The following is a 23902-nucleotide window of genomic DNA, read 5'->3' as shown; positions in this document are numbered from 1 at the left end:
CCACCAGTGACGCCCACAAGAGCGCCAGGAGGCGCATAAAGGCAGCGCCAGTCCCTTGTCCCGCGGGACGCGCCAGGCGAAGCCCGGGCAAAGGGCGGGCCCTCTGTGGCCCTCAGAGGCCTGAGGAGACTGGGCTGGGCCAGGGACCCTACATCTTTCTAACTGGACCTCCATTGTGTTTTATTCACGTGAGACTTTATTTTGTACTCAGTTTTATTATATATGAGTGAGTTGTGGCTTGTACACGAGTTTACATATCGTCTATTAGCTATTTAGGATGTCGAAATCTAAAAGTGATGAACCTGTAACAGGTTCCGGCACCATCGATAACTATATGGTGAAAAAAGTTAGCCAGATAAATAATGATAGGCGTGCCTCTCTAGGGAAGGGCTTCTCGGCACTGGATTTGCCAGCACTGTCTCCTCCTAGGATGACCATAGAGGCTGAGGCAAATACGAGCGGAGACACCAGAGTTGAATCGCAGACGCCCATTACAGTGTGTGTTGAGGTACACTCAGACCAACATATCCTGTCAAGCAAGGAAACAGGTGAGGCCCCGCCTGTCATTAGGCCGGTGCGAACCTGCAGGATAGCACATCAAAAATGGGGGGGGGAAACATAGTACTAAAAGAAGGGATCTGGATGGGAAAGAAGCACATAGCCCTGCCATAAACCCTTTTGTGTTTACTGGTAATAATGATAGTGGTCTCAATTTAAACTCTGAACAGTTTGCTTCTTTTATTAAAAATTTGGAAGCAAAATTTGCAGTGAAAATAGAGGAGATGATTAAACCACTGGCAAGACAGATTGAGACCCTGGTCACTGAAGTATCTAGGTTGGGCGGCCTGGTGTCTGCACACCTGGCTGCACCAATTAGCGGCAGGGTAATGCTGTTGGAAAAGGGCAGGATAGGACGAAGGCAAATGACCATCAGAATACTTGCAATATTGTTGCTGTAGCCACCACTGTGAACGAGGCATTAAGTGCACCAGTCGTCCCAGTAGCACCTGTTTCGTTGATACAACCCAATTTAGCCCCACGAAGTGGTCCAGCCCCTAGACCCTCCAGGAACAATCGATACCTGAACTTACCACCTCATTGTGCACCGTTTGTGGCAGTATTGACTAATGTTCCATCTTGTGGTACTCATCCCGCCTCACCTTATGATGAATCTCATGCATCATTGAAAAATAAGACAGTGGCATGGCTTAATAAAAATTGTGGTTTTTCCATTTCATACTCAGATCAGATAATGGCAGTAAGGAGGGTGAACTGGGTAGGCCCGTCCAAAAAGATGGGCAATGGGGATTGCATTGTCGTAAAATTTAAACATCCCCAGCATGTGGCAAGTGTCCTTTTAAGAGCATCCTCACTAGTTTACAATGAGAACAGTATTTGTGTGCGCCCACTGGGGTACTTTTACGCACATCTGTCCAAATCCACCCCCCAACAAAGGATAACTAGGTGGGTGTTTGAACCACAGACCCCAGTTATGGACACACAATTCACCTATAACATCACTAATCCATGTGGGCCTGGAAATATGGATGTAACCTACAACAGGATTAACAGGATTAACAGCGCTGGACGCTATCACCATGGGTCTAATGTCAACACACAGAACAGGTATGAAGCCCTGTCTGGACTTGAGATGTGTGACTGACGGGAGGTACCTGCGGCTCAGGGCACTGTGGCTTCAGGTGAACCTATACACATAGAGAACCCACAGGATATAGCATCTGGATGTTATGTTGTTTCATGGAATATTGCGGGCTTGGCTGCCAAAATGGCTGATGTAAATTGGGTTAATTACATTAAGCAATTTAAGATTATCTGCCTAGAAGAAACTTGGTTGGTGGGGTGTGATTTGTACCTGGAAGGGTACAAGGCCTTCTATGTGCCAGCTACTCCATCAAGAAGGGGTAGGCCAAAGGGGGGACTTGTAATTTTTGTTTCTATTTTAGTACCATGTAAAATGCGTAGAATCGAATCACAGCACAGCGGAGTGATGGGCTTAGTTTTATATGGAGAAAACTGTCGGGCAGGTTTGGTGAACTTTTATAATGCAACTCATGATAGTGCAGGCTCTAACCACATTTTTTGTATTGAATTCTTTCATCACCACCTTTTCGAAAGATCTTGGTCATTCATAACCTTATGATCATGGGGGATTTTAATGTACATCCTTGCGGTGATCCATGGAAGAAATGCTTAACAGACTTGCATTGTGAACGTATGGGAGGCATACACATGGAACATACTGTGGACGGGGAACTATGTAATGACCTGATGAATAATTTTGACCTCATCAACGATGACAATCAGGGACCCGTTAAAAAGCTTTGATATTCCTACTTTCAATGGACATGGCAGGGGCCCCTTTATAGATCATATGTTAGTCTCTCTGACGATGCAGATTTTCCTGGATTCATTCAGCATTGAGCTGAGTGAATTTAGTGATCACAACCCTCTAATAATCTGTCTAAAGGGACCCTGGGTTAAAAAGGGAAATCAGATCGGTAGCACAGGTAGGCTGTGCACAACAAATGGGAGGAGGCGACTTAAATGGTCAATGGTTACCCCAGATCTTCTCTATAAAAACATTGCAGATCAATGCACTCAGGATATTAAAAACTGTACCCTTGAGGGGGGGGGGGGAGCCTAGACAAGTCCTAGCTGCTTATCAAAACTTATCGGAGAAGGTGTCAGAATTACTATTAGTCCCCGTAAAGAACATGGTGAAAGGGGGTCCAAGGTGGTTTGACCACGACTGTACTAAAGCTGCACGTAATCTTAGGTTTGCCTTGTCAGCCACCCCGAGAAACCGGGAGGGTGTAAAACTATATAGAAAAGAATACAAGGCTGTCATCGCATCCCGTAAGGAGTTTTTAAGAAGAGAGGCTTGGGATGAAATACTTGACCCCTCCACCTTAAATTGTAGCACCAAATTTTGGGCGCTAGTAAAAAGACCGTTCTTGGTAGAAGAACCGGGTGATGGACTAGATTGCTGCATAACTAAGGAGGAGTGGGAAACTCATTTAAAAAAAACTGTATTATACAGCCGACCCTGTAACAGTTGATGCTTTCCCTTATCCCAGGGGAGGAAAAATTAAATTTGATAAGAGTGAGGTAATGGATGCCATAGAGGGACTAACAGCTAGGAAAGCCCCTGGACCTGATGGAATTCCACCGGAATCTTTATAAATCAGACTTAGGTTTTTGGGCACCAATCTTGGTAGCTGTTTAGGTCTCGTCCTTTACCATTCCGAAGGAATGGGAAATGGCCGAGAATTCAAGTGCTCGAACTGATTGTCAAACCACCGCTTTTTTTCGTGGCGTTTTCTTCGAGTGCACGTACAGGCACGCGCTTTTGGCCCATACACTTTCATGGCCATCTGTTCCTCAATGTCCCTCCCACCCTTCGTCAGGCTAATGGCCCTCCCCCCTCCCCCAGCACAGAGCGCGCATCGCGGCCGCACAGCACATCAAAGGGCTTCTCCCAGCGTGTGCTGTGCGGCTTCTCCTCCCCTAATTATGTGGCCGGCCGTACTTGTGTTTCCCGGCCGCTTCCCGGCCACTCTTGTATTTAATTAGCAGCAGCAGCATTTCTCCTGCGCCAGGCCACATCAAAGGCTCTGTGCCACTTTCACCCACACAGCAACACTTACAGACACGCAACGCCACTCACACCCACGCAAGCTCACTATCATCCACGCAACGCCACTCACACACGCAACGCCACTCACACACGCAACGCCACTCACACACGCAACGCCACTCACACACGCAACGCCACTCACACACGCAACGCCACTCACACACGCAACGCCACTCACACACGCAACGCCACTCACACACGCAACGCCACTCACACACGCAATGCCACTCACACACGCAACGCCACTCACACACGCAACGCCACTCACACACGCAACGCCACTCACACACGCAACGCCACTCACACACGCAACGCCACTCACACACGCAATGCCACTCACACACGCAACGCCACTCACACACGCAACGCCACTCACACACGCAACGCCACTCACACACGCAACGCCACTCACACACGCAACGCCACTCACACACGCAACGCCACTCACACACGCAACGCCACTCACACACGCAACGCCACTCACACACGCAAGGCCACTCACACACGCAAGGCCACTCACACACGCAAGGCCACTCACACACGCAAGGCCACTCACACGCAGCGCCACTCACACACGCAGCGCCACTCACACACGCAGCGCCACTCACACACGCAGCGCCACTCACACACGCAGCGCCACTCACACACGCAGCGCCACTCTCACACGCAGCGCCACTCACACACGCAGCGCCACTCACACACGCAGCGCCACTCACACACGCAGCGCCACTCACACACGCAGCGTCACTCACACACGCAGCGTCACTCACACACGCAGCGCCACTCACACACGCAGCGCCACTCACACACGCAGCGCCACTCACACACGCAACGCCACTCACACACGCAACGCCACTCACACACGCAACGCCACTCACACACGCAACGCCACTCACACACGCAACGCCACTCACACACGCAACGCCACTCACCCACGCAACGCCACTCACCCACGCAACGCCACTCACCCACGCAACGCCACTCACCCACGCAACGCCACTCACCCACGCAACGCCACTCACCCACGCAACGCCACTCACCCACGCACCGCCACTCACCCACGCAACGCCACTCACCCACGCAACGCCACTCACCCACGCAACGCCACTCACCCACGCAACGCCACTCACCCACGCAACGCCACTCACCCACGCAACGCCACTCACCCACGCAACGCCACTCACCCACGCAACGCCACTCACCCACGCAACGCCACTCACCCACGCAACGCCACTCACCCACGCAACGCCACTCACCCACGCAACGCCACTCACCCACGCAACGCCACTCACCCACGCAACGCCACTCACCCACGCAACGCCACTCACCCACGCAACGCCACTCACCCACGCAACGCCACTCACCCACGCAACGCCACTCACCCACGCAACGCCACTCACCCACGCAACGCCACTCACCCACGCAACGCCACTCACCCACGCAACGCCACTCACCCACGCAACGCCACTCACCCACGCAACGCCACTCACCCACGCAACGCCACTCACCCACGCAACGCCACTCACCCACGCAACGCCACTCACCCACGCAACGCCACTCACCCACGCAACGCCACTCACCCACGCAACGCCACTCACCCACGCAACGCCACTCACCCACGCAACGCCACTCACCCACGCAACGCCACTCACCCACGCAACGCCACTCACCCACGCAACGCCACTCACCCACGCAACGCCACTCACCCACGCAACGCCACTCACCCACGCAACGCCACTCACCCACGCAACGCCACTCACCCACGCAACGCCACTCACCCACGCAACGCCACTCACCCACGCAACGCCACTCACCCACGCAACGCCACTCACCCACGCAACGCCACTCACCCACGCAACGCCACTCACCCACGCAACGCCACTCACCCACGCAACGCCACTCACCCACGCAACGCCACTCACCCACGCAACGCCACTCACCCACGCAACGCCACTCACCCACGCAACGCCACTCACCCACGCAACGCCACTCACCCACGCAACGCCACTCACCCACGCAACGCCACTCACCCACGCAACGCCACTCACCCACGCAACGCCACTCACCCACGCAACGCCACTCAGCCACGCAACGCCACTCAGCCACGCAACGCCACTCAGCCACGCAACGCCACTCAGCCACGCAACGCCACTCAGCCACGCAACGCCACTCAGCCACGCAACGCCACTCAGCCACGCAACGCCACTCAGCCACGCAACGCCACTCAGCCACGCAACGCCACGCAGCCACGCAACGCCACGCAGCCACGCAACGCCACGCAGCCACGCAACGCCACGCAGCCACGCAACGCCACGCAGCCACGCAACGCCACGCAGCCACGCAACGCCACGCAGCCACGCAACGCCACGCAGCCACGCAACGCCACGCAACGCCACTCAGCCACGCAACGCCACTCAGCCACGCAACGCCACTCAGCCACGCAACGCCACTCAGCCACGCAACGCCACTCAGCCACGCAACGCCACTCAGCCACGCAACGCCACTCAGCCACGCAACGCCACTCAGCCACGCAACGCCACTCAGCCACGCAACGCCACTCAGCCACGCAACGCCACTCAGCCACGCAACGCCACTCAGCCACGCAACGCCACTCAGCCACGCAACGCCACTCAGCCACGCAACGCCACTCAGCCACGCAACGCCACTCAGCCACGCAACGCCACTCAGCCACGCAACGCCACTCAGCCACGCAACGCCACTCAGCCACGCAACGCCACTCAGCCACGCAACGCCACTCAGCCACGCAACGCCACTCAGCCACGCAACGCCACTCAGCCACGCAACGCCACTCAGCCACGCAACGCCACTCAGCCACGCAACGCCACTCAGCCACGCAACGCCACTCAGCCACGCAACGCCACTCAGCCACGCAACGCCACTCAGCCACGCAACGCCACTCTCAGCCACGCAACGCCACTCTCAGCCACGCAACGCCACTCTCAGCCACGCAACGCCACTCTCAGCCACGCAACGCCACTCTCAGCCACGCAACGCCACTCTCAGCCACGCAACGCCACTCTCAGACACGCAACGCCACTCAGCCACGCAACGCCACTCACACATTGTGGGTGCAGATTGTGGGTGCAGATTCAGAGTGCAGATTCAGAGTGCAGATTCAGAGAAAACTCAGCAGCACCACCACCATTGCAATGCAATAGGTCTCGTTTTAACGCAAATTTAAGCTATAGGCCTTGTAAATGACAAAGCCTTTTATTTATGTTCCAAAAACCAGAACGCAAAAATAAAGGGCATTATCATTTACAATGCTAATAGTTCAGACTCGCGTTATTGCGAGACCTATTGCATTTCCAATGCTTGTTTTAATGCTGCCGCCATAGCGGGCTGTCCCCTGTCGTGGGGATTGTCAACAATTGTCCCTGTGTTCAAGAAAGGAGACAAGGGCAGCCCCCTTTGCTATCACCCAATTTCATTAATAGACTCTATGGTCAAGATTATGGAGAGAATTTTACTGCAGCGCTTATCAAGCTGGACAACTGACAATAATATTATGTCCATTTCCCAATATGGCTTCTGTGAAGGCCGTTCCACCATAACACAGTGCCTTAACCTGTTCCTCATATTGAGCAAATATACTGTTGTGCAGAAGGGAGCCGTCCACCTTGCCTTCATGGATCTGTCATCGGCCTTCGACTGTGTCAACAGGGGAAGGCTGTGGCAGACCATGAGGGAGAAAGGTGTGGACACAGGGATTGTGGATTTTCTGGTGGAATTGCACAGCGATACCAGAGCTAATGTTAGGTTTTCAACTAATGGGGAAACCACTGGTAATTTTAACATCAAAAAGGGAGTGCGTCAAGGTTGCATCCTGGCCCCATTCCTTTTCAATTTTTACATTAATGACTTAGATGCTGCACTACAGGAGGTACAGGAGGTAAAATCAGAGTTGGCAGGCGGGGTATTCCTGTACTTTTATACGCAGATGATGCGGTTTTAATTTATGGAACGGAAAAGGGTCTCCAGGCACTTCTGACTGCTTTTAATAACTTTATGATTAATAGAGACCTTTTGGTCAACAATTCCAAATCTTATATAATGCATGTTGGCCGTCAACCGAAAAAAACTTTATTTTTAAATTAGATGATATTCTGATCCCCATCACTCAAACATTCTCATACCTTGGTGTTGTATTTGACACAAAGCTTAGCTGGGGCCCACATCTGGCAAGAAAGAAAGGGGAAATGACAAGGGTAAATGCCTCTATCTTTAATTTTGCCACTAAATTGGGGAAAAGCCAAATATTGCTATGATGAAACTCTACAACGCTAAATCGATAGCTACCGCTGTTTATGGCAGTGAGATATGGGGCTATGTAAGTGGCGAACAGTTACAGGTTACTGAAAATAATTTTTTTAAACGTCTTCTGTGTCCCAGCTAGCACATCGAACCTACCGGTTCACGAAGAATTGGGAAGTCAGTACCTATCTGATATATTTGCATTAAAACCACTGATATGCTGGGTAAAATTGTGGTTAAACCAAGACATTCCGCTAACCCACCTGATAGTGAAAGACCTTGTATCTCATGATAATTCAAAGTGTGTGCCCTGGTTAAAATACTTGAAATCTCATTTTCTAAGGCTTGGATGTTTGAACTTGTATGAAAATCCTAGTGGGATAGTAAAGGGTGATGTGGCAGCAATTAAGCGGGCTTTTTACATGGATAGGAGGGCCCAAAGAGAAGAGGTTGAGCTCATGAAACCTAACGTTAGGAAATATATCATGCTAAAAACCGGTGACACTATGCAACTGTACTTAACATGCTCCTTCACTTCTCATGAAAAGGTTTTGTTGACAAGGTTCAGGTTTAACATCTTCCATCATCTTTTAATTAGCCCATAGTCGGACATTTTTAGTAAAATTGCTGCTCCCTGTGGCTGCGACGGGAAGTCTCCACAGGATATGCTGCATTTTATATTTTTATGTAGGTTTTATGAATACCCACAAACGTTATCTTGTCACCCTTTTTAAAGAAATTAAATTTTAAACAAATAAGACCAGCACTTGTGTATTTGCAGCTTTTGCACAGTGATAGTGTTCTTTATGTGATAGAATTTCTAAAATTGACTGTTAAATTGAGAGAGTGCCTAGACCAGTGATTATATACCTTTGAAGGATGATGAACTTCCTACTGATTGTATATGTATCTTGTTATAAATCCAGCACTAACTGATTGTATATGTATCTTGTTGTAAATCCAGCACTAACTGATTGTATATGTATCTTGTTGTAAATCCAGCACTATTTGCACTTTATTTATGATTTTGCCTTCTCACTCATTTATGGATTATGTATAACATGTCTTTTAGTAACCGTGATTTTAATTGTGAAATGTCTAAATGTATTTTACCTGTGTACTTTTATGGATTGAAATATATCCGAAATAAAGTCTCTATTGAATTGAATATTATTGAACAGCCCCTGCCTGAACACAGCAATAGTTACGCACCTGGAGCCACCTCCCAGGTCCTGGGAGGTTTTAGATGGAGTCCCACTGTGCAAAGCACTTGCACCTGTGCTGAGAACCTATTCTATGAAAGGGTCTCCATCACAACTGTGATGGTGCCGTGTCATGACGAAACCACTTCACACGGCGAGACCGTGTGAGTTGGCAGACTAACTACAATGCGCAATGTGAAAGTGCTACCTTTGTGAGGGTTGTGACGCAAGGTATGCAAGTGTCATGCTTCAAGAATGAATGTTATAGGGTGCATAGTGTTATTGTGGTTTCCATTAGAAATTGTCTGAAACATGTCTTCGTAAAATGCATTGTGTTGCCATGCATTTGCTGTGAAAGCCTGTCCTAATCAGTATCGCTGCATTGCCTGACTGTAACAAATCATAATTTTCAAATTGGGTCAGTAGATCTTTCTCATGCCTCACATCATAAACACAAACCTAATGTATTGAGTTCAATATGTACACTCGATATTTATATTCCAGACAACCTAACTTCTGGACCCAAATACATAAAACTACAGAAAAACACACTCCTATTGAGAGTTTGATGTAGCTCCTCATGTGGTCATGGGTACATATCACCAGAGCGAGTTCCTTGCTCGCTGTGGCATTGTATCCAAACTTTACCTAACTGATGCAATGTCAGTACAGATGGGCCTTTGTCTGGAGAGGCACAGTGGGCGAAAAGGATTTGGTTTGAAACTTTTAGCGTTCTGCCCCTGAGGAATCAGTGGGCGCATTGTTGTGGCTCTCTGTGTGTGTGTGTGTGTGTGTGTGTGTGTGTGTGTGTGTGTGTGTGTGTGTGTGGGGTGGTGTGTGTGTGAGTAGGGCTCTGTGTGTGTGGGTAGGGCTCTGTGTGTGAGTAGGGCTCTGTGTGTGTGGGTAGGGCTCTGTGTGTGTGAGTAGGGCTCTGTGTGTGTGAGTAGGGCTCTGTGTGTGTGAGTAGGGCTCTGTGTGTGTGGGTAGGGCTCTGTGTGTGTGGGTAGGGCTCTGTGTGTGTGAGTAGGGCTCTGTGTGTGTGGGTAGGGCTCTGTGTGTGTGGGTAGGGCTCTGTGTGTGTGGGTAGGGCTCTGTGTGTGTGGGTAGGGCTCTGTGTGTGTGGGTAGGGCTCTGTGTGTGTGGGTAGGGCTCTGTGTGTGTGGGTAGGGCTCTGTGTGTGTGTGGGTAGGGCTCTGTGTGTGTGTGGGTGGCTCTGTGTGTGTGTGGGTGGCTCTGTGTGTGTGTGGGTGGCTTTCTGTGTGTGTGTGGCTCTGTGCCCGCGAATAATCTCTTCTACTCTGTAATGCTCACCTATTGCCATTGTAAATGACAATACCATTTATTTATTGTTTAAAAAAAAAAGGAAACAAATGTCATGAGCAATGCCAATAGCTCTACCTTTAATAATGCCGAGACCATTGCATTGTAATTGCTTGTTATTACTTTCTTTCCGAGCGCGGTGCCCGCTTCAGGGACACCGCCCTCCATTTATGTACTTTTTTTTGTTATTACTTTGATTCCGAGCGCGGTGCCCGCTTCAGGGATCTCCTCTGGTTTTTATAGGCAGATCAGACACCGGCTCCCAGAGGAGCACATGCTGTTGTCCCGGGAGCAGAGGGGTGGGGGGGCGCGCCAATGGGCGAGTGCTGGTGGGGGCTACAAGTCTGATGTCACTCAAGGCGACTGCAGGACACACTCCTGAGCCAGAAGCAGTGTTGGACTTGGCCCTTTTGGCAGGTTCACCCCTGAACTTTTTGCCTTGAGCTCTGACATGATGGTAGTGATTTTTGGCCTCTGCGCACTTTAGCCCTGTGTAAAGTGTGTGCGCTCTCTGAGTGCGTGTGGTGAGATTGGCCTGCCCTCCCATGGGAATGCATGGGGGATATGTGTGTCCATGGTAATTCCTGATTTGAGAGGAGTGCAGAGGCGAGTTTAGTATGTGCAAACTCGTGAGAATAAATGCTGCGCAATGGTGTGCGCAGATTCAGTGTGACTAGTAAAGAAGTGCCACTTTTAGAAGTTGGCATTTCTGTGTGCTGTGTGTCTGCCTGCCTGATGTGAGTTGCATGTCTGGCTTGTGATTGATAGGTGCTGGATGATGTGGGTGGCTCCAGGAGCCAGGATGGGTCTGCCCGATGGTGAATAGGGACATCTGCATGTAGATGGGAGGGAGGAATTGCACCTGGGACCTGAATAGGACTGTGCCTTCCCTCCACAATGCTGGCTCCACCCCCTCTTGTGCGTCTGAGCACCTAGCCTGTCCTGTGAAAGGGAGAGAGGAGCTGAGCAAAACAAAGTGCTCAAAGCTCCCCTGAACCAGTTGTATCTGGTTCTCCCATTGCCTACACTGTGAGACAAAGGAACATGCTGTATAAAATTTGGGGCTGTGACCCCATGAAAATGTTCTGCTTTTGGATCATGACAGGAGGGGGCTGGCTGCTGGTGGGGCCCAGGTGGGACCGCCATGGGGGCTGCCTCTCTGCTGGAGGGCTCTCTGTGCTGGCCCCAGGGCCCTACATTGCCCCCTTGATACATCCAGGACTTCTTGGAGTTTTTGCTTTTCTTTGGCTGTGCCAAGGCTTGATACAGCCTTCCAGCGCCCTGTGAGCGCTCTGTCTTAAAGCTTTTTTCTAGGAGAGGGAGAGCCTAGGGGCTGAGCAAATCCCCCTCGTAGGGATTCCCCCTCCTTGTGAGCTTTGCGGGTGCCCACCCCCCTCATTTCTCTTTAATTAAGCAGGTGCCCACCCTGCGTCTTATCGTGTTATTTTGATTGATGCGCGGGTGCCCACCCCGCAACTTTGCCCTTCTAGCTTGAGCGGGTGGCCACCCCGCTTGCTATTTTTAGTTTAAAGAGGGAGCCTACCCCTCATTGTGCCCGGAGAAGTTGCGGCCGCGTCTCGCTGCCCAGCTGCGGCCGCCCGGAAGTCAGGCAAGTCTGCCTGTGACCTGGGCGGGGCCGGCGGCTGGGCCGGAAGAAGGCGCGAGAGTTCCGGGCCTCCCATCAGCTGAGGGAAGCCCCGGAAGAGAAGGAGGCAGCCTGGAGCCTCACTGGCTCCGTACTGAAGTCCCGAGACGGGGGACCGCGTGAAGCATGGCGAGTGAGAAGGCGGGGCTCCCGTGAGTGGAGAGAGCCCCGCAAGCGCCCCAGCCTGTTTTCTGAAGAGGGGGCATGAGGCACATTGCCAGTGCCTGCCCCTGCTGCATCCACAATGAAGACCCTTCCCCTGCCAGGAGCCTGCGAGTTGCGACGGCTCGGGGGGGGGGGTAAGAGGCCAGATATAAGGTACACAGTGCCAATTTGGTGAGCGGGCCCGCAGTTGCGGGACGCTCCGACAGCTGGGCATCTTTTGTTTTCAGAGCCCTTGTGACTCTAGCGAGGGGCATACTTATTTCAGAGCCCTGAGTGGCCCCAACACATGTGCAAGTTTATTCTTAGAGCCTAGATGGCTCCAGCCTTGTGGACATGATTATTCTCAGGGCCCGTGCGTGGCTCCAACAGGGGCAATATTGTGTTAAGAGCCCCAGCAAGGCCCAGAGGGCACAGTTGTGCCAGGGCGCTCCTTTGTTCTATCCCCAGCTGCGCCGCACCAGTTCAGGCAGCTGCAACGTTTTGCGCAGTTCTTGAGAGAGTCCCTGAGAGGGACAGAAGTAGCACAAAGGTGCCAGGCCTTTCCCTCATTTACAGCTGCGCAGCAATTAGTGCCAGCTGCACCGTTTAGGCGCACAGTTCTTTGGGGGGCATGTTTTGAGTAGGAGTGAGATGCACTCCTTTGCCCCATACTTTCCCAGCTTCCCAGCAAGTAGTGGGCAGCTGCTACGTTTAGGTTTGCGCACTGGCGCACCCTTGACTTTCGCTGCATAGGCAACAGCCCTGACTCTTTGGACATAGGGCATTTGAGCCCCCTTTTTGAGATGGCCAGTTGGCCAGGGGGACTATTCGAATTGTAGGGCGCCAGGCCCTAATGTGATGTGGTGCTAGGAAATGTAATGTATGTAGTATGTTTTATGCACCCTGTGTTATATTATACCTCTAAATGTGTTTTTTATGGTTGAGGTTGTTGTGCATATCACGGTTTATGTTAGTGAGATTATGTTTCACTGTGTGATTTATTCCCCTAATGAGAGTTCTACTTAGGAGGTTAGGGTCTAATGTGTTTAGACTTGTGAGATGATTGCATAATGTGTTTATGCTGGTGAGGTTTGCGCAGAATAGCCACTGGGTCTGGTTCGAACACAAATAAAGTACATGGATTGATGAACTGCTTGTGCTCAGCCCAGTGGCTGTGAATTGTAGGTTGTGCACTTGTGCGGGTGTCCTGCGTGCACATCCAGCGGTTTGCATGACACAGACTGTACATCTGTGAAAGGAGACATGCGCCTCGGCTATTGAGGGGATGGGTGAACCGCCGTGACACAACATCACAAGGGTGTCCGCAAAACAGGAGCTCATGTGATCCTTTTAAATCCGGTCTGGTGATCTGTACATTTTGCAATGTATATTTATTAACCCCGCAACACTTTTCAAGAGCTCCTGGTGGGGCCACATTGCAGTGGTCCCCCTCCCTTGCACTGCAGCACCCTGTACTGTACTATGCACTCTTCTTGATGATAGAGGCTGTACTTGTGTAATGGGGCACTAGCCCTGTGTGTGCAACTTACTGTGTGGCAGGAAGTAGGATGCACACACCTTCGAGGGCATCTAGTTGGTAACCCACTACCTCAGGGTGGCACGTATGTAAAGGATGTTGTTATATATCTTAAGCAAATCGCACGCCTAAGGAACATACACTTAACTGTTGAGTGTGCAGAACTGAAGAAATACAAATCTGCGCAGTTTTTGTGATATAGAATGAACGTGCACTGATGTGCCGTATTAATCAAATCAAAGAAGGCTTTATTCGATTGAATAAACAAGCAGTCATAAAAGCTCAAAGTTAAATACAATCTTCCAATTCATACAGACATAATTTCATTATTAATTACATTCATAACAGTTAAAAAGATATTACATTTACAAAACCATCATACAGTAGGTCTTTTATAAAAGTCCACAACTCTTTAAAAGCAATTAGGTACACTGTTGTTTCCATAGACTCAAAACAATTTTCAGGAAAGTTGTTAATCTATAAACAGTGTGCTCATTCTCCAAATTTTGGAGAGCCAAAAAAGCAGGACGGCATTGACGTAGCCCGCAGTGTTTCAAAATAGGAACAAGAAATGAGCTCCTAGGTGGAGAGTAAAACCTACAGAAACAAGCATTTGCAATGCAATAGGTCTTGCATTTTTAAAATTTGAGCTATTGGTGTTGCATTATTTAGCAATGCCAATAGCTCAAACTTTAATAATGCGAGACCTATTGCATTGAAAATGCTTGTGTGTAATTTATGGAAATTATGCAGTATACCCCAATCCACCCCACACCCATCCGCCACACCCAATCCAGTCCACCCTAGACCAATCCAATCCAATCCACCCCACTCCAATCCAAACCACTCGCCCAAATTCAATTCACTCCAATCGTCCCAACCCACTCCACTCGAATTTTCCCAACTCCAATCCAAAACAGTCTGCCCCACTCCAATCCAAAACAGTCTGACCCACTCCAATCAGATCCCCCAGGATTTCGTGTTTTGGAAACACAATCGACACTTCTGTAAAAATGCAGCAATTTTTCCAGAAGTGCCAGCACAATATGTTAAACAAGCATTGGCATAGCCAATAGGTCTCGCTTTTGGGTTATGCAGCACAATATCCTTGGTGAAACAACATCAACTATTGCATGGATAAACACTTATAAGGTAGTAGTAGTATAGCTTTATTTCGATACGGTACATATCATAAAAGCAGTACAAAAAGTAAAATCATTACAAAGATGCAGAATATAAGATACCGTAGGGAATCATGATAAGAACAATAATACATAAAATACACATTTAAGCTATCCTTACAAATATTTGCACTAGTATCTAAAACAGGTCATAAAAAAAGGGCATTACTGGATCAATAGCTTTCTTACAGATCTTATGCGCCATGCCCAGCCAAGAAATGTTGCCATGCAGCATGCAAAGAATGGGCGGGCATCAGAGCGTAGTATACATAGGGCTTCTAGGTGTGATCTTGTTCCCAGACTTCTGCACAAGGGCTTTAGCCATTTCAATCTAGGAGCTGCATAGACACTACACTCAAACAGAAGGTGGGCGACAGACTCAACCCTTGAGTCGCAAAACGGACAAAACGGGACCGTTTGAAAAGGAGGATTCCAGGAGGAAGTAAACAATCCTAAGGGGAGAACACCCACCCTAAATTTGAAGTAAAGTGATCTATCTCCAGAGCTGTGGATTAGGTCCAAATAAGGTTCCCTGAAGGGGAGATCTTTGACTAGTAAAAACTGGGCAACAGATTTGCAAAGATTGGGATTACGCATTCTGTTATTTTTTACCCATAACCAGTAGGCGTTCTTTAGAAACAGCTTGGGCGGTGCTGTTTTATTGGCCCAAGCATCTCCCAATCCCAGCTCATAGAGCAATCGTTTTACCTCCCTGAACCAGGGTATCTTATTACAACCTGGGAGAGACAACAGATCTTTCAGGGCGTCAGCGTAACTACACAATTCTGGGACATTCCATACCCGGGACCAAAGTAACAGGGGGCGTAATTTTGCTTGCTCACAAATTGGGCGGGTACCTGCATCCAACAAGAGAGGGATTGTAGGAGTGCTGTGGGGTAGCCTCATCAGATCTTTATGGAAATTGTTTTCCATATGGGCCAAAGTATCGACTCTCTGCGTACCCCACAGTTCGGCGCCATATAAAGCTGCGCTTACAACCCTTGCTCTGTAGATATCTAGCACTGCCCCGATTGGTTTCAGCGAGGAGGCTCGTTGTTCCTTGAGCAAGACACCCGTGACCCTTTTATGAGTCAGAAACACCTTATGATGGTGTGCCTTCCAACTCATTGAGTCACACAGACGTATTCCCAAGTAGTCAAATTCTTTGACTCTCTCCAGGGGGGTGGAGTCTAAAACAGGCGGGGCGACGGATTTCTTAGGGGGATTAAGGACAAGGAATTTGGTCTTGCTTATATTTATAGCTAAACCCCTGCTGTCACAGAAGGATTTGAAGCTAAACCCCTTATAAGGTCCCAAAGGCGAGACCTGTTGGCTATGCCAATGCTTGTTAATTATTCTCGCAGTTTCACCCATACAAGTTTAGAGTTGTTGTCGATTTGTAAATATGTATTTTATGTATACCGCTTTTATGGTCCTAGTGACCGAAAAAGAGTGTTTTACTGACAATAATAGCATCCATGTAGAGTTATATATCATGTATATTAAACAGAATTTATATAATATTTTTTTCAACACAAATTTTTTTTTGTTCAGTACATTTTTAAATACTACTTCACATAATGCAATAACTCCAAGCACTAAGAAAATTAAACAAACCACTATTAACAGCTTTGTTCAAACTTCTTTCCAAAGCAAAATGCTTCTGTTGTAGCTCTGTTTCTGCCTATTAATCGCCTGTGGATGGATTCTTATGCTGTCCTTTACCGTAGTGCAGGGCACCCCATTGTCTACTTGTGAATAGAATGTCAGAGACACAGTTTTCTTCCCTGCTGGGATGTCACACCTGTCCCATAGACATTTTAAGCACTCCACATCAGTGGTCATTATGGTTACGCGGAAACAATTAAACAGAGGATTCAGAGGAGCACGGAAAAGGTGAGAATGACAACACTCGTCTCTGACATGTGGTGGGGATAGAACTGCCCATTGTTCGTAATGCCCGGGGCATTATCTTTGTAAGCCACGGCCTTTGGAACGGCGCAAGTGAAAAGTGAGACAGCGGAAAACGGCGCAGGAAAAACAATAATGGCAATAATTACCCAAAAGCTTTCTCGATTCAGAGTAATTTGTTACAAAGATTGAAGGAGGTTTACAATTTGATGAACCATAGAGTTGCGCTGGGTGGTCAATTGTAACCTGGTCCAGTTTCAGGACCATGTTACAATTTTATACAAGCTATACATGGGCCAATAAGAAAGGATGGAATAAGGATAATGTAGGAAAGCCGGCGGGGTCAAATTAGTCGGAGAGGGTAGGTACCTGAATGGACGTGAATTCCAATACAGGGTAACGCCAATGCACCCAGGAATTCGTGTGTAGAGGCAGGGGCGGAAGCACTGCCAGACGGGGGTGCCCAGGGTCGAATCTGTGGAAGGCAAGGGACGGTGTTAGGCAAGGGAGGTGACATAATTTATAGGAATACACGTGGGTATATAAAAACGCCAATGGTGGAGCCGAAATAATGAGACAAAACCAGGAGGCCTCCAAAGCGCTCCGTGAGTCATGGAACAAGTGGAGTGTGGGGGAGGCATGCTCAATTCAGCAGAATATAGTGCATAGACTAACAAGGGAACCTATCATAATGATCGTCAGCAAGCAAGAAGTGGGAGCCGAGCACTGGTGGATAACAAGACTCACTGGTGAGATTAGACCACGTGAAGCAAGAGAACAATTTAAGGCGCCCGGTAGTTCCAAAGAAGGCTGATAGGGATCAATTATTAGCCGGCGTCATAAGAAGGACATCCGGGGACTGCAAGGGAAACAGCTGTAATGATTTAAATTAGCCCGGTGGCCGTGAGGCATTCACCGCGCAGTACAGAGAGGGGTGAGCGCAATACCAGGCTCTGAATGTTAGTGTGTGAAGTGGAGGTGGTGTGGACTGTAAGGGAGGAGACATCTGCAGTGGGAGGCCAGACTGGAGCATGGGGGTGTCTGCAAAGATGGGGAGGAGGGAGTGGCAAGCACCAGAGGTTGCGTGATAATGTGAACTGATGTGTGGGGGGGTCCTAAGGTGAGAGAGAGTTAGACTGAGAAGAGGGTGTGAGGTGGTGTGGCGAGACATGCGAGAGAGGGGGTGCCCTGAACTGAGGAGCACCGCAAAAAAAGTTACGGTGATGTAATGTAGCCAGACTGGAGCCAGTGGGTGTCTGATCTTCAAGGCGGACTGGGTTTGCATGTAGTAGTGAGGATTTTGCAGTCTCCGGAAGCAGCTGCCATGATATAAATTAGCGCAGTGGCCGTGAGGCAGGCACCGCGCTAATCTTAAACAAAATGTCGAAAGTGAAAGCAGCGCGACGGGGAGGGGCAGAGGAGGATTAAGAAAGCACTCCAGTGAGAGGAAAGACAGGTGGAAAGCTAGCGGTTGCGCGCGTGAACGCAATCGCTAGGCCAGCAAAAGCAGCTTGTGGTAGCACTTTTTGAAGCCCCTACTAAATGTCTCGCAGGACAGCGCGGGCGCTGGCTCAGGCGAGACCTAAAAAACTGGTGTTCACCCTCTCTTTACTGGCTCTGTGCTGCCACAGAGCCAGTAAAGGGAGGGTGAGCAACAGGGCAGCAGAGGTGTTAAATTCCTCTGTCCGCTGCCTTTGAAATGCGCTTAGCCTCCTCCTGAGCAGTTAGACTGCAGGCTGCCTGACATGTTTGTGTGCCCCCTGTGGACCCTTAATAGGCTTTACTGTCCCTGACCCCCTCTCCTAATTTTTTAGGTCCCGCCTACGCAGCGCGCAAGCGTTGCTTAGGCGGGGACCTTTAGCCATTGCTCAGGTCTTTTCCCTAAACGCTTACATATTTTCTATTGGTTTCTATTGCGGCTCGTGCACGTTTGGCCTTTCCCTTTGCGGGAGCGAGCAGCGGCGCCATATGTTGGCAATTATCTCACTCGCTCCCGCAAGGGAAACTCCAAACATGCTTTAACTTTCGCGCCCGCGGTGCTGCGCTTGTTTCCATGTTTGTTTACTCACACCACAGTGTCTGCACGCCATTAATGTGCTAGAATGCATACCCACAGTCATTGCTTGTCAAACACAACCTTAAAATAGACACTGTAATAAAGCGTGCACACCCTCTCTCGTCTTTCGGTAGAGAACACCTTACTGCTGATGTTCGTTCCGCAGTATTATTGTTTAACTGTGCAGGGCTCATGCACATCCTAGAATCAATGTTCGCTTGTAGAACATCTCTTCTACAATTCACATCCAAATAAAGTGTACATGCTTTACCAATCCCTCCCTTCAGGTTTGTTCCATACTAAACATTTTTGATATGTACATAAAACATGATATTGAATGATACATGTCGTATACTATCCCTGCTTGCAGAACATCTATCCAATAATATTAGCATTTTTCTGCCTCAAGACTCTGTGGTCTGCCAAACAACCCTTACTTAGTAGTCACACCTACATGAACGGCAGACTATATATGCTTTTTACTTAACGTACTCTGTATTCATTCTGTTTCGAAGCGGTCTTAGATAATACCTACTGCAGATACTGTTCATAGACTGTCGTACATTACTCGTGCCAGAGGCGCCGTGCTTGAAGGATTCCCTTTAAGTACGCTGTGCTGTGCCAGTGTTTCCACATTAGGCAGCTTGCTTCTAAGCCCACAGTCTGCTTTCTACCATAGCTACTAAGGAAAACTCTGCTAAAGCATGTGAAGTAATCAGCCCTGAGTGTGAGGGTATTGTTAGGCACCCAGCCTCTGCCGGGTGCATCCGCTTGGAAGCCTTCCCTCTGCATCTTTGGTGTACATTGGGATCAAACCACTCATAAAACCGTCCAGCTCTTCGGAACAAACGCGATTAGGATGTTTGCTCCGGGGGCTGATGCCTGTGTCTGGGGCCTTATAGGATATTTCTGAGTCTGCACTGGAGCGGTGTCTCCCACCGGCCTTTTTCATGGAGTTGTAGACCTTTGCTGTTCTAGCGTACATGTGCAATTTGCCCTCGGGGCTTGAGGGGGATTTTAAAGCGCCTTTATTTTAATAGTTGAATTGTCATGTTTTTAGAATCCCACATATTAATCAAAATAACAATACCTAGGCAACTTCGGGGTCCTGCTAGGATATCAGGTACAAAAACACATTGATAATGAGAACACAAATTTTGTGTGCAGTGGAGCAGTGTACAGGACAGATAAACTAGTATAACAATTTCATATAAATCTGATTTATTTACCAAATATCACAAAGAGTATATTTTATTATTTTAAAATAAGCAGAACATATACACAATCAATCAATAAAAGAATTGATGCATAAGGTTTCGAATCCCACATAGCCTTACCAGGAAAATATATGTATTTTGTACAGTCTATTATGCGTTAAAATATCATTGACAGATTCTATAACTCACTTTGCCAACAAGAGCCCGCAGTGTTAGTTAGCGGTTTTCCTCCTTGTTAATCTTTGGGTACCTGAGGTATTCCCTCCTGACATGGCTCGGGTGTTTACAGCTATCTAAGCATTCTATCTGTTTTCCATGGTCTGTATTTTGCAGTTTTCATTCAACGTCTGCAGTTTGCTTTCTCACAGCCCTCAAGTCACCTTACACAGTACTTTCAAGACTGAATGTCATTGATCTGAAATGTACCTATACTATTATGTGTCCTGTGTGCAGACCTTAGGGGACGCCCCAAACACTTTTAGTGTCAGCAGTCTGAGAGTGATTATCTCCCTTCATTGTTAACGCTGTAAACATGCACACATAATACGCACCTTATCTGGCGTGTTGTTCTTCCTTTGTATTTTTAAAGTCTAGAAATAGATTGGTACGACTCCTTGCGCCTCTGTAGAAACGCCGGCAACTGCATGTTGTAGCCAATGCCTACCAGACTTGTGCGAATGCTTATATAACGTCCAGCGGACCAGCGCTAGGAACGCCCCCACGTGTCCGTCTTGTCGCATTCAGTGAATGCATGCCGTTGGGGCCACCGGTGGTCCCGTCCTGCGCGCGCTGAAAAGTCACTGCAGGAAGTCTGCTCGCCAAGCACGTTTACAGTGGTGTTTAAATTCCCGTGCACACACACAGGTGCTCGGAAGTTCATCCCACCGGTGAGGTCGCCACGGCTCCTCCTCAGCTCTTTCTGGTCATTTGGGTTCTTAAATCACTGGATGCCATCTTGCCTCTCTCCTCATTCCGCCCAGCCAGAGCTATTTCACCGGCTCCATGGTTTAGTTAATAAATTCAAGTGGAACAAGCATTGGCATAGCCAATAGGTCTCGTCTTTGGGACATTATAAGTGTTTAGCCATGCAACAGTTGATGTTGTTGCACCAAGGATATTGTGCTGCATAACTAAATACTTATAAGGTTCCAAAAGCAGGACCTATTGGCTATGCCAATGCTTGTTTTACATACCCTCAATATTCTCTGCCGCCACCCCCAACTCCGCCACCCCACCCCTCCTCCATGCCTGCTGCCCTGCACGCACAGGGTGTTTGATGACAAAAAGAGCAGGTTTCATATTGTAACCTGCTCTTTTTGGCATCCAACACCCTCAGCGCTATGCTGCTGGAGACTCTGCAATGTTACAGACTCCAGCAGTGACAGAGCAAAAGACTTTGGTATTTTTGCGGTGGGAACATTTTTTGCCCAGCTCATTGTTGAAGGACTGGAGGACCTCTCCCATGAAGGGCTCTATGGGCAGGCACAGGGACTTAAATTCAGTTAAATTCTTTGAGCAATGGGGAGCCAATGCAAAGCCAACAACCCCTGCCGGGCTGATTTGGATTTGGAAATGCCCAGAAGCAAGCATGCAGCTGCATTTTATGCCCCTTGAAGTTTCTGAATGTCTGCCTTGGGGAAACCCAGGTATTAAGAGTTGCCTTAGTCCAAGCAAGAGAGAGTTAATTCCTGGACCACCACCCGCCTCTAAGTCTGGTGAGCAGCGGCAAGATCTTGCACAGCATCCGTCACAAACCAAAACAGCTGGCTGATACGTTAGTGGTCTGGGCTATCATTGTTAGTCATCGATCCACATCCCCAGACTTTTACCTCAGCGACACTCTACTCCCCCTTACTCCACTCTACGACCCTGTGCTCCTACAAATCCAGTCTGTGACACTCTAACCCCTCCCCCCCCCCCCCCCCCTAGGACACTCCACGCCACAAAATATTAGCCATGCTGAACAGCAGCCACACTGTTGTACAACATGGTAAAACCACATTGACAAAGTCAATAGCTCTTGTAAGACCTATTGGCTTTGTCAGTGCTTGTTTTTTTAGTTTTTTTTTTTTTAACTTTTGCCAGTGAGATGTTGCTTCAGGATTTCTCATGCCCATTTACTTTCATAAAATCTCGAAAGATTGACTTTCTTCACAAAACACAGCGGCCTATTTACCTTTTGATTTGTATAGATCTTCGCGTTAATGTAGATTATACTATTATGTGAGCATCGGATTTTAATCTTACTGGCACACTTTCCTCTGTTTGTGTATTTCTGTACAGCATTGCAGAATTGCACATCAAATAGTGGTTATTTTGTCTGACCATAAAATAGTTATATCCTAATACTCTGTTCAGTCTATTGTATCAATTGCACTAAAAATGCTTATGTAAAAAACTGTTTTTCTGTGGCTGAGCTCTCAGTGGAGTGAAGTAAGACTGTCCTGATTTTTGAGGATGTGATAACCCTCCTAAAATCTTAAAGAAGGTACCTTCTGAACCACAGTCACATCAATCACGTTTGTAGTGCAATATTCATCCAGAGGTACTTATTGAAATGCCTTTACAAGGTCCAAGTCTATTATTTTGTATCATAGGGGTCAGTAAATATTAGTTTACTTTGGTATATTACATTTACTACAAATCATTTAAAAATACTTATTCTTCCAAAGTATTTTTTCACATCGCAAAATCTTGTACAAGACATGCGTTTACTTCACACATATTTATCTTTTTTCGAAAATGATTCTTAGGAAATGTAAGGCACCGTATATAATATACGCGTGTGTATATGTATGCATATATATAGTTGTGTGTGTGATATATATAGTTGTGTGTGTGTATATATATATAAATATATATATATATATATATATATATATATATGTGTGTGTGTATATATATATCTCCATATCCTGCGAAACACATTCTCTTTCACGAATGATGTCTACACTCCTGTCAATTTCACCAAATTTTATTCCGTAAATGAACAAATCTACGTATTTTGGCTGGCAGACGCAGCCTTGTTCACGATGACGAACACCATTTTCACAATTCATTATATGTGTTTCTCTTTCAACACTGGAAACAAAAGAAGAAAGTCAGCGCCATCTTGTAACATACAAATGTGTTCCTTCTATAATACAATGTGGCTTATTCCTTCATGTATTTGTCTAACTTTCCTTTCATTTATTGTATCTCTTAATAAACTTTCCATAAATAATTCATTTTTCTAACTCCATGAATGTTTTTCTTAAGAAAATGATAAAGGACGCACTCCACGCTCTCTCCAGTGAGAGCATGCTGGTAACTATAGTCCAATTCTTCTTCATCAGTGGAGTCAATCCATTTACCCGCAATTTCTTTGCCCAATTTATTCATTCTTTTACTGATGGAGAAAGTAAAAGTGGCCTCAATTTAGAAAAATAAATTCCTAACCATTAAATTTATTTTGTAAAATACTTCATTTTATTTAAGTACAAAATAGAGAGATACATTGCCAGGTTGTAACAGAAAGCGATGTGCTGTAAGTTAAATGTAATAACATTTAAATGCATTGTACAAGTATGCGTTGCAAAATAAACACATTGTATATGAATCCATTGTATTGGTTTACTAAATAATGACAGCTAATTGCCTGCAGACCTTTAGTTTGCAGTCAGTTGCAGGCTTTGCATACTGTGAAAGGAGAACTTTAGCCACCCTGTTGAATGTTTATCTGAGTTGTTCATTTATCATTATATTCTAAGCCTATTT

General features: G+C 47.8%; 1 protein-coding gene across 11 annotated transcripts in view; it reads left to right on the top strand.

Annotated features, from left to right (window-relative positions):
• EP400 (E1A binding protein p400) overlaps positions 1 to 23902 on the top strand; it is a 522955-nt gene that overhangs the window by 42237 nt on the left and 456816 nt on the right. The gene's annotated exons all lie outside the window — the stretch shown is intronic.

Source organism: Lissotriton helveticus, chromosome 11 (assembly GCF_964261635.1).
Source record: "Lissotriton helveticus chromosome 11, aLisHel1.1, whole genome shotgun sequence".
Taxonomy (NCBI): Eukaryota; Metazoa; Chordata; class Amphibia; order Caudata; family Salamandridae; genus Lissotriton; species Lissotriton helveticus.
The sequence above is the reverse complement of the archived record's forward strand: the minus strand, read 5'-3'. Positions and strand labels throughout refer to the sequence as shown.